The sequence below is a fragment of the Myodes glareolus genome, chromosome 5 (assembly GCF_982192425.1).
Source record: "Myodes glareolus chromosome 5, mMyoGla1.1, whole genome shotgun sequence".
NCBI classification, from domain to species: domain Eukaryota; kingdom Metazoa; phylum Chordata; class Mammalia; order Rodentia; family Cricetidae; genus Myodes; species Myodes glareolus.
In genome coordinates this window covers 86,972,546-86,982,863 of record NC_142030.1, presented here as the reverse complement: position 1 = coordinate 86,982,863, position 10,318 = coordinate 86,972,546, and positions in this window count along the sequence as shown.

Here is a 10,318-nt window from a genome sequence, read left to right as displayed (position 1 = left end):
AAAAGCTTTCCACACACACACACACACACACACACACACACACACACACACGGTCCCAGGTCTCAGGGGATTTCCTCTCAGAGTGATGAGACATAGCTATCCAGGACAGAAGAGTAGTGACATCTACTGAGCAGTGGACAACTGTTTATGGAAGCCCAAGTGGTGACCAGCAATTTCCAGTACTGAAAGTCTGCCCAGCCCTGATATGCTATCCTCTGGACACGGCGCTGTCATTGCTGTTGTGAACCTATAGCAGCTATGATTGTCTGCACTGTGCCTGGAGACTGGGCCTACCAGGTGGGGCAGGAGGCACAGGGTCATGTCCCTCACTGAAGAACTGTTGGCTCTCAGTGCATGCTGGGTAATGAGAAGTCATTGCCTTCAGTTGTGTACCCACCAGGGAGCCCATCAGTCTCCAGCAGATAGTTCCATTCCTATGGTCACGGAGACGATCCTGGTTAAACTCAGTGGGTCCCAGAACACAACAAAAACCCACAAAGATGGAAAGAGTCTTTTAGGGAGAAGGGGAAGTTGTGAGAGCATGGGAGGAAGATAGTGAAGAGTGAGAGCAATCATGTACAAAAGTGTCAAAGAAAGCTTTAATTATAAAAAATAAACGACTGGGTATGATAATGCACGCCTTTAATCCCAGCACTTGGGAGGCAGAGGCAGCATAGTTCTGTGAGTTCGAGCCCAGCCTGGTCTACTTAGTGAGCTCCAGGATAGCCACAACCACCAAATGGGACCCTGTCTCAAAAACAAAAACAGCAAATATGTTCATAAATTAAAAAGTCTTTCCTATATGTGCAAAATGTTTTCTGTATGCAATCTCTTCTCTTTTCAAAAACTCTCTAGTATTTAGTTTGGGCTCATGTTTTAGCATCTCACTAAAAAGTAATGCACTGAGTGCCAGGCATAGTCTTTATTAGATGGCGCTTTGTGTAACTGTAAAGAAACACCTGCTGGGCAGTGGAGGTGCACGCCTTTAATCCCAGCACTCAGAAGGCAGAGCTAGGTGGATCTCTGTGAGTCTGAGCCAGCTTGGTCTACAAAGTGAGTTCCGGAACAGGCTTCAAAGCTAAACAGAGTAACTCTGTCTTGAAAAACCAAAAAAGAAGAAAGAAAGAAAGAAAGAAAGAAAGAAATAGCAGAGGCAGGCCAACTTCATAAAGAAAGAAGCTTATTTAGCACACCACATACACACACACACACACACACACACACACACACACACACACACCACACTTTTGTTTGCTTGAGGTAGGTCTGGTTTTATAGCCCAGAATAGCCTCAGATTTGTGATCCTTCGGCTTCTACCTCCTAGGGTATGAATAGCATTTGGCTTTGGAAAGCACCCCCCGCCCCAGCACATAGTGCTGTGAACCGTACAGATGAGTACTGTATAGACACCTTATGAGTGGCATCCAAGTCCTTTCCGTTGGACTACAAATCTACATACTAGTCAGATCGATGGCTAATTACAGCAGCTGGCTGTTGCTGTTACGAAGTCAATAACAAAGTTAGTGCCCCTTCTGGAACACTTCAATATAATTGACATCTGTTTTAGAAGCTCGTGGGATAAGCTTCCCTTACTCGCCTGTTTATGTTTGTGTTGAAAATAATCAGAGAGATCCTCAAAATAAGCCACCTGTTCATGACAAGAAAGGCTTCAAGTGGTCTCTGCGGACACATAGCTCATTTGAGCACAGAAAACGATGAATGTAGATTATGTTACAATTTCTGGGCAGATAAAAAGATTTGGGGTTACTTTCTTCTCCCCTCTGATACCTTGTTGATTGACGTGCATGCTGTGTGTTTATTTATTAATAAATACAGAATGGGAGGGAAACACACTTGTTGCTGATTTGGGGTTCACAATGAGGCTGGACAGCAGATCAAGAGCCAAGGAAGATCTATTTCTCTTGCCAACTTACTCTGTGTTACTATTCTTGTGTTGTGTAGGGGGCAAAAGCCATACCTGGAAAGTTCTCTTTGCTTCAAAAAAAATACAAAAAAAAATCCAAAACTGAGCCAAAAGAGTCTGAGAAAGGAAGTGCCTGCAACAGGAAGATGAACTTGGTGAGCCATAATCGCTGAGATGATGTTCAGATGCTAGCGATGTAGAGAGATGGATGCAGCGGGTGGCGCGGTACCTGTCTGTCTGCCTAGGTGTTCTTTGGGTATGGGAATATTGCAAACTATAGCAGGAAACAATACTTTTCTGATTCATCCTCTCCTTTTTGGGGTTTCCTACAATATTTTAAATATTGAGTTTCAAGTATTTACACAGCACCCCACGGATCAGTGCAGTGGAGAGCTCGTCCCCTTCCTTCCATTTTTCCTTTGTCTGTGTTCTGGATTTCTTCTGAGGTGGATGACCCACAGTGGGCACCAACTTGGGAATCATTAGGCCATACATTCCAGGTCTCCCTCACAAGGGCGTTGTGTGTATAGGCCAAGCTGCTGTGTGGTCCTTGTGGTACCAAACAGCCCTAAGGAACGCTTTTCCTTTTTCTACACACCTCTCTTTCTCCACTGAAGTGCTTTCTCTGTTCCCGGCTTCATTCCTCCTATTTTAAATCTTGATCCATTATTCTTTCATGACACCTTCTTGTTCCCTTTACAATTATAATTGTGTATTTGCCCCAGATAAGATGAAGAACAGTGGTTCTTTTTGGTTTTCAATTGTTTTTATTGAGCTGTTTTTATTTTTCTCTGTTCTCTTCCCTTCTGCCCCCTTCTACCCTCTCCCATGATTCCCGTGCTCTGATTTACTCAGGAGAGCTGGCCTTTTTCTACTTCCCATGTAGATTAGATACTTGTATGTCTCTCTTAGAGTCCTCTTTAAAACAGTGGTTCTTAAAGAGTGATTGGAGAAAGGGAAGGGGGAATGGAAAGAAAGAAGAGAGGAAGGAGAAAGACTTTACGAGATAGCTTTTAAACTGGCCATGGTGGCACACACTTGCAACCCCAGCATTAGTGAGAAGAGACAAGGGAATCAGGGATTCAAGGCCAGTGTCAGCTACATAGTTGACAGAACTCTGGTCCTCTGCAAAAGCAGGTCAAGAATCTTAATTACTGAGTCATCTCTCTTGTATAACAGACACTTAAAAGAAATCCCACAGTAGCTCAGAATTGAGAACTAGATGGTTATTTATTTAGAGGTAAACTCACAAATCAGAATTCTCTGCTTGAATGGAGAACATAGATCGAATCCAGCAATCCAGCAGTCTGAAAGAGCAGTGTGTGTGTGGGGAGTGGGGAGAAGAAGAAAGGGGCAGACACAGGCTCTACATCAGCATATATGGTCTAAGAGGCCACGCCCCAGTAGCTGTAAGATTTCCTACAGCACTCTCTAGTGCTGTTCATGCATTCCTCATCCAGTTTCTGCAAATGGGAACATTCTGCAAAACTCTAGTAAAATGTTTTACCCAAAACACTGACATTTATAGATTCAAGGTACTCCATTTCCACCACTTCAAGGCTCCTTCCTCCTTTGTCATTTATACCCAGACTTACTGCCATTCATTCCCACCCCTCCATAATTCCCATAAACCATTAATTTGCTCTCTACCTATAATTTTATGTTTTCAAAACTGTCATATAAGTGCAATTACTCGCACCTACAAATGTCTGATTTTTGACAAAGAAGCAAAAAAATATAAAATGGAAAAAAGAAAAAAATATTCAACAAATAGTGCTGGCATACCTGGATATCAACATGTAGAAGAATGAAAATAGATCCATACACAAAACTCAAACCCAAGTGGATCAAAGACCTCAACATAAAACCAACCACACTGAACCTCATAGAAGAGAAAGTGGGAAGTACACTTGAACATTGGCACAGGGAACCACTTCCTAAATATAACTCCAGCAGCACAGACACTGAGAGAAACAATTAATAAATGGGACCTCCTGAAACTGAGAAGCTTCTGTAAAGCAAAGGACACGGTCAACAACATAAATTGGAAGCCTACAGAATGGGAAAAGATCTTTACCAACCCCACATCGGACAGAGATTTATCTCCAAAATATACAAAGAACTCAAGAAATTGGTCATTAAAAGAACAAATAATTCAATAAAAAATGGGGTACAGACATAAACAGAGAACTCTCAACAGAGGAATTTAAAATGGTTGAAAGACACTTGAGGAAAAGTTCAATATCCTTAGTCATCAGAGAAATACAAATCAAAACAACTCTGAGATTCCATCTTATACCTGTAAGAATGGCCAAGATCAAAAACACTGATGACAACTTATGCTGGAGAGGTTGTGGGGAAAAGGGAACACTTCTGCATTGCTGGTGGTAATGCAAGCTGGTACAGCCCCTTTGGATGTTAGTGTGGCGATTTCTCAGAAAATTAGAAAACAACTTTCCTCAAGACCCAGCAATATCACTTTTGAGTATATACTCAAAGGATGCTCAATCATACCACAAGGACATGTGCTCAACTATGTTCGTAGTTGGCAGCATTATTCCTAACAGCCAGAACCTGGAAACAACCTAAATGCCCCTCGACTGAAGAATGGATAAAGAAGATGTGGTCCATTTACACAATGGAGTACTACACAGCGGGGGTGGAGGGATAATGACGTCTTGAAATTTGTGGGCAAATAGATGGATCTAAAAGCATTGTATTGAGTGAGGTAACCCAGACCCAGAAAAACAAATATAATATGTAGTCACTCATAAGTGGCTTTTAGACATAAAAGCAAAAACAAAACTAAGCAAAAATCCCCCAAACCTCACCCTCCCCAAAAAAACCTAGCCTACAATTCACAATCCCCGAGAACCTAGACAATAATGAGAACCCTAAGATACATATACATTGATCTAATGTACATGGGAAGTAGAAAAAGACAAGAAAATCCTGAGTAAATTGGAAGCATGGGATCATGGGAGAGAGTAGAATCGGAGGGGGGAGGAAGGGAGGGGAGCAGAGAAAATATATAGCTTAATAAACAAAAAATAAGTGCAATTGCCCAGCATGTATGCAACATTTTGGAATTGAGTGTTCTATTATTGATGGTAATTTATAGAAGATTTATCCAGGGTAGTGTCTGCGGTTTGTTCCCTTTGATTCTGACTGGTGAGTCAGAGTGGGACTGTCCTACAGCTATGTGACCACTCCCCCATGTTACGGTGTCTGTTTCTCCTGCTCTTCTTTTCTTTTTCTGTCATAAGAAACTGCTTTTAGCAGAGGCACTTTTGTTTGCACTTCTCTGTGGTGTAAATAGCTAAGTGTGTAGTTCCTGGCTCATTTGGTCGTTTCATGGTTGTTGTCTAAGAAACCAGTAAGATGTGTTCCTAAGCATGCCCATTCATACTTCCACTGGCAAGGTGGAGTGATGGAGGCATTCTTTATGTTGCACTTCATGGTGACAGTGCCTTTATTTTAGCCGTTTGTTTCCTTATTTCTTTTATTCTTGGGGGGAAGGGAATGGACACGATCTTGTTACATAGTTTTGTCTTCTCTGGAACATGCTAGGTAGACCAAGCGAGTCTCAAACATACAACTATCCTCTTTGCATCTGCCTCCTGGATACGGAGATACAAGCATGTGCTACCAGGTCTGCCTAGCAACACCCCCTTCCAGTGTATGTGTATGTGTGTGCCCATGTACCTACTTTCATGCATGTAGAGGCTAGATGTCTTCTTCTCTGACTTTCTACCTTAAGACAGGGCTCTCATTGAACTCAGCTGGCCAGTTGAGTAGACTTGCTGTATAGCAAGCTCTGGGCATCTGTCTGTCTCTGCTTCTCACCTCTGCTCAGGATTATAGATGCATGTCACCCTACCTGGCATTCAGGTGAATGCTGGGAATTTGAACTGAGAACCTCATACTTGTTTGGCAGACACTTTTCCAACCAAGCCCTCTCCTCAGTCCCAAAGAGCTCATGCTTTGGAGGGAGAAGCTATGCATTTCTAATTTAAATGTCCGTGGTCTACTGATAATGTATAGATATACTGTTTTTTAATTAAAATTACATTTATTTGTTTACTGTGAGGTGTGTGTGTGTGTGTGTGTGTGTGTGTGTGTGTGTGTGTGTGTGGTGAAGATTAGGGTAGAGGTCAGAGGACAACTTTCAGGAGTGGGTCTTGAACTCAGGTTGTCAGGTTTGGCAGCAAGCACCATTTACCTGCTGAACCATCTCAACTGCTAACCATTGGGATTTGTATTCGTCATGGATCTTGAAACCTTGCTGAACTCAGGTTATCGGTTCTGGGACTTTTATCCTAGATTTCCTGAACCCTTCTGTGTGGAAATCACATTTCCAGCAAAGGGAGCTTTTTGCTTTTGCTTGTTTTATTTTGTTTTTCTGTTTATGGCTGAACTGCAGTTTCTTAGAGCTCTAGTGTGATGGAGAGTCAGGACTGTGGCCACGGGGTGTCTCTTCTTGTCCCCAGTCAGCATGGAAAGATTTCGTTTTTCATAATGAACCTAACACTCAGCTGTGGGTTGTGTGTGCGCCACCACATCCGGCCTTGCTTGTCTTGTGATCATGCTCATGGCGCTTATGTGCTATGATTTTTTTCGTACATATTGCTGGGAAATCAAGAAAGCTGGTGTATGTTTGTGTCATCTTTTTTGGAAATGAAAATCTTCTAACACAGAAGTTTTATTCTGAAGATGAACTTAATTTTATTTACAACTTCTAGACACCCAGGAAACAGTCTCAAACATTAGAATCTGCCTTTTTTTTAAAAAAAAATTCCCCACTCTCTTTTACACAAGAACAAGAATATTTTGAATTAAGCAAAAATTTCAGAATTACTTATAGTATTTTTGCCATACTATTTTGGGTTGTCTCTGAATTTTTTAACATAACCCTCATTAATTATTAGTTGGTTCAGTGAGGGAGGATGGCATTGTAAGTAATAACATGGATTTTTGCCTGCTAGGTAATGCTTAAGAGTATTTTGCATCTAAACATTATTGAAGTTGCTCACAAGGGACAGATAATTTAATATTGACACAACCTTAAATAAATTGAAAAGGCATAAATCAGAGTAATGAGATTCCAAAAGCTGTTAATATTAATGGAGAAACCTTTGGGGGAAGTATGAAATAAAATCAAAGAAGCGGGAAACCCTAGATGAAAACAGCGAGACCAGCTAATGATTAAAAAATTAGTTTTTTCAACTTCCTAAACCAGACTATTCTACATTCTTAGAAACAGGGAATGTCTTTACAACTATTATTTGAAAAAATAGAATGAAGAATTCCTGGGAGAAAAATGTCAAAGTTTGTGGAGAATAAAATGTAGTTCTTCTGGCTTTACATATGAGGCTTGGAGACACTGCTAAACTTCATTTTTGAAATAAGAACTTGAAGTTTCCCTCAAAATAACAAGGCTATAAATAGTTAATAGTAAGGAGTATGTGTATGTCATGCATGTACACATATGTGCATATGTGAGTATGTAAATATATTCATGTATAATTCTATAATTGAGAATTTTTCCATTTATTATTCTCACATTTTAAATATACAGTGAAAGGACATAACTTGGCTGTATCAGGAGTTGGGTCTCGAAGGTTCAAAGGAAGGCAATAAGGAAGCTGAAGAGATACAAACTGGACACACAGGAAACTGAGTTAGTGAGGCATATTGACAAAAGAAGCTGAAGCAAACTGTGGGATAGTCTTCTCTGGAGATAGTTTCTGGATGTAGAGCTAGCTTTTCTATGTTTTGTAAAAAAGAAATAGAATTTTGGTCTTCTTCTTCTTCTTCTTCTTCTTCTTCTTCTTCTTCTTCTTCTTCTTCTTCTTCTTCTTCTTCTTCTTCTCCTTCTCCTCCTCCTCCTCCTCCTCCTTCTTCTTCTATTACAACACTGTTTGACCAATGGCTCAGGAATATTTCGACCTAGCTCTTATATCTTAAAATTAACCCATTACTATTATTTTATATTTTACCACGAGGCTTGTGGTTTTTTTTTTATCTCACATCTTGCTTCTTGGATGGCTACATGGCATCTCTTATTAAGTTCTTAAGCTTCAATGTTTTCAGAGTGTTGAGGATATAGCTCAGTGGTAGAACTCTTGCCTGACATGTGCAGTCCTGAATTCAGTCACCAGAAACACGCATGCACACGCTCATGCACATACGAGTGCGCGCGCGCACACACACAACCCATATACACATGCACTTGTGAAGACAAAATAAATTTAATTAAACTAGTGGGGATTTTGAAAAGTAATCTATTTTCAGCATGGTACTGGCATTAAAATAAATACATCAAACAGTAAAATAAAATACAGGATCCAGTAACAAGTCCACATGCCAACAGCTAGCTGATTCTGTAAAAAAGTGCCAAAGACATGCAGTAGAGAAATGACACTTAACCAGAAAATCTGTGCTGTGTTTCATCACGTGGATCAGAATTTAAATCCAATCAGAAAGTCGTTGGTTACTACCGTGATGTTCATGCCAATTGGAATGCCTTGTCAAGCAGCTCACAGGATTCTCAGTTGGGCGTGAAGATTGATGGTTCCTTTCCTACATGGTAGCATGCATATCACCTTCCATCACTACGAAAGCTAGCTAGTAGGGATGATACTTCCAGGTCAATATCTTGGTTTCTCCATGTTCTATAATTAAAGTGTGATGTCCGCAGCAATAGGGCTTTAGTGTCAACTTCTGGAGAGAAACCCATACCTGGCACCATTATTGTACTAAGAAGCTATGGCTAGACATCTTATGTGCCCTTGAGGAGAAAATCTACTACTATTGTTCTGCTAAATGGTCATAGTTATTTTATGTTCTTTTGCTTTTTCAAGACAGGGTTTCTCTGTGTATCTATGGCTGTGCCGTGACTTGCTCTGTAGACCAGGCTGTAGATCAGAAAATTGCCTGACTCTGCCTTCTGAGTACTGGGATTAAAGGTATGTACTGATACAGCCAGTTGGATGTTGATGTGGAATTCCCCTCTGTATGCTATGAACATGTTTTATTACCATTGGTTAATGAATAAAGCTGTTTGGCTAATGGTTTAGGAGAGCAAAGCCAGATGGGAAATCTATACAGAGAGAGAGAGAGAGAGAGAGAGAGAGAGAGAGAGAGAGAGAGGACAGAGTCAAGGAGATACACCATGTAGCTGCTGAAGGAGACAAACACTGGACCCTTACGAATAACCCACAGTCTTGTGCCAATACACAGCTTAATAAATATGGGTTAATTTAAGATGTAAGAGTTAGTTTATAAGAAGCCTAAGCTATTGGCCAAACAGTATTGTAATTAATACAGTTTCAGTGTAATTATTTGGGTGAGAGTGGCCTGGAAATGAACGTGCAGTCTCAGACTACAGGACATAGTATTAAACTGACTTCTACTGACACATTATTATATCCATAAATCAACACATCTCTTGGTTTTCATCAGAAAAACTTCCAATTTCAGGAGATGGTGCTGAACACAGGGACACACAATAGGCCAAGGTACAGAGAGTAAGAGACTGTAGAATGCTCAGCTGTAAACAGAATACATATTGTATTCCCCAACCCACTCCCAAGGCTCAGAGACCATTGCAGAAGAGGAACAGGAAGAGTGTAAGAGCCAGAGGCAGTGGATGACCACCAGGAAACAATGTCTTCTGCGTAGCAGGGCAGCTGCCCGTAAAAACCCACAGTAGTTTGCACACACAAGACCTGTGTAAGTCCAAGCAAGACCATGGAGATGGGAGTTGGGCATAACATCCGACCTCTAGATATGGAGCTGTTGAGAGTTGTTAACTACTGGGAGAGGGAGAAACAGTTTTCTAAAGACTTTAGCCCTTGTAAATCAAACACAGCCCCGTGGTCTAGGCAACCAGGAATATTTAGGCAGCACAGATTGGTCTTGGTGGCTTTAGAAAAACAAACAAATAAACCAACACAAAGTTGGATAAGTGATGGAAGGAAAGGAGTTGGAGAGGGGAAGTAATTATAATGAAAACACATTGTATGAAGCAGTCAGAGGACTAATAAAATCTTTGTAAAAATAGAATATTGGAGGGGGTGGGAAGATGGGGAGTGGATCTGGAAGGAGTTAGAAGGATGAAAAAAGGTGAATATTATCAATATACATTGCATAAATGTATGGAATTCTTAATTGATAAATACACAGTAATAAAAATTGTGCTTGATAAACTAGATAGCCACGTGTAAAAGACTTTGAAAAATGTGAACCTTACCCTTTGTCCTATACAAAATCAATTCAAAATGATCAAAGGCATTAATGTGAGGCCAGAAACTGAAGAAAATACCCAAGGGAAATGCAAGAGAAACATTTCAAGATAAAAGTCTGGGCTGTGACCTTCTGAAAAGAACTCCA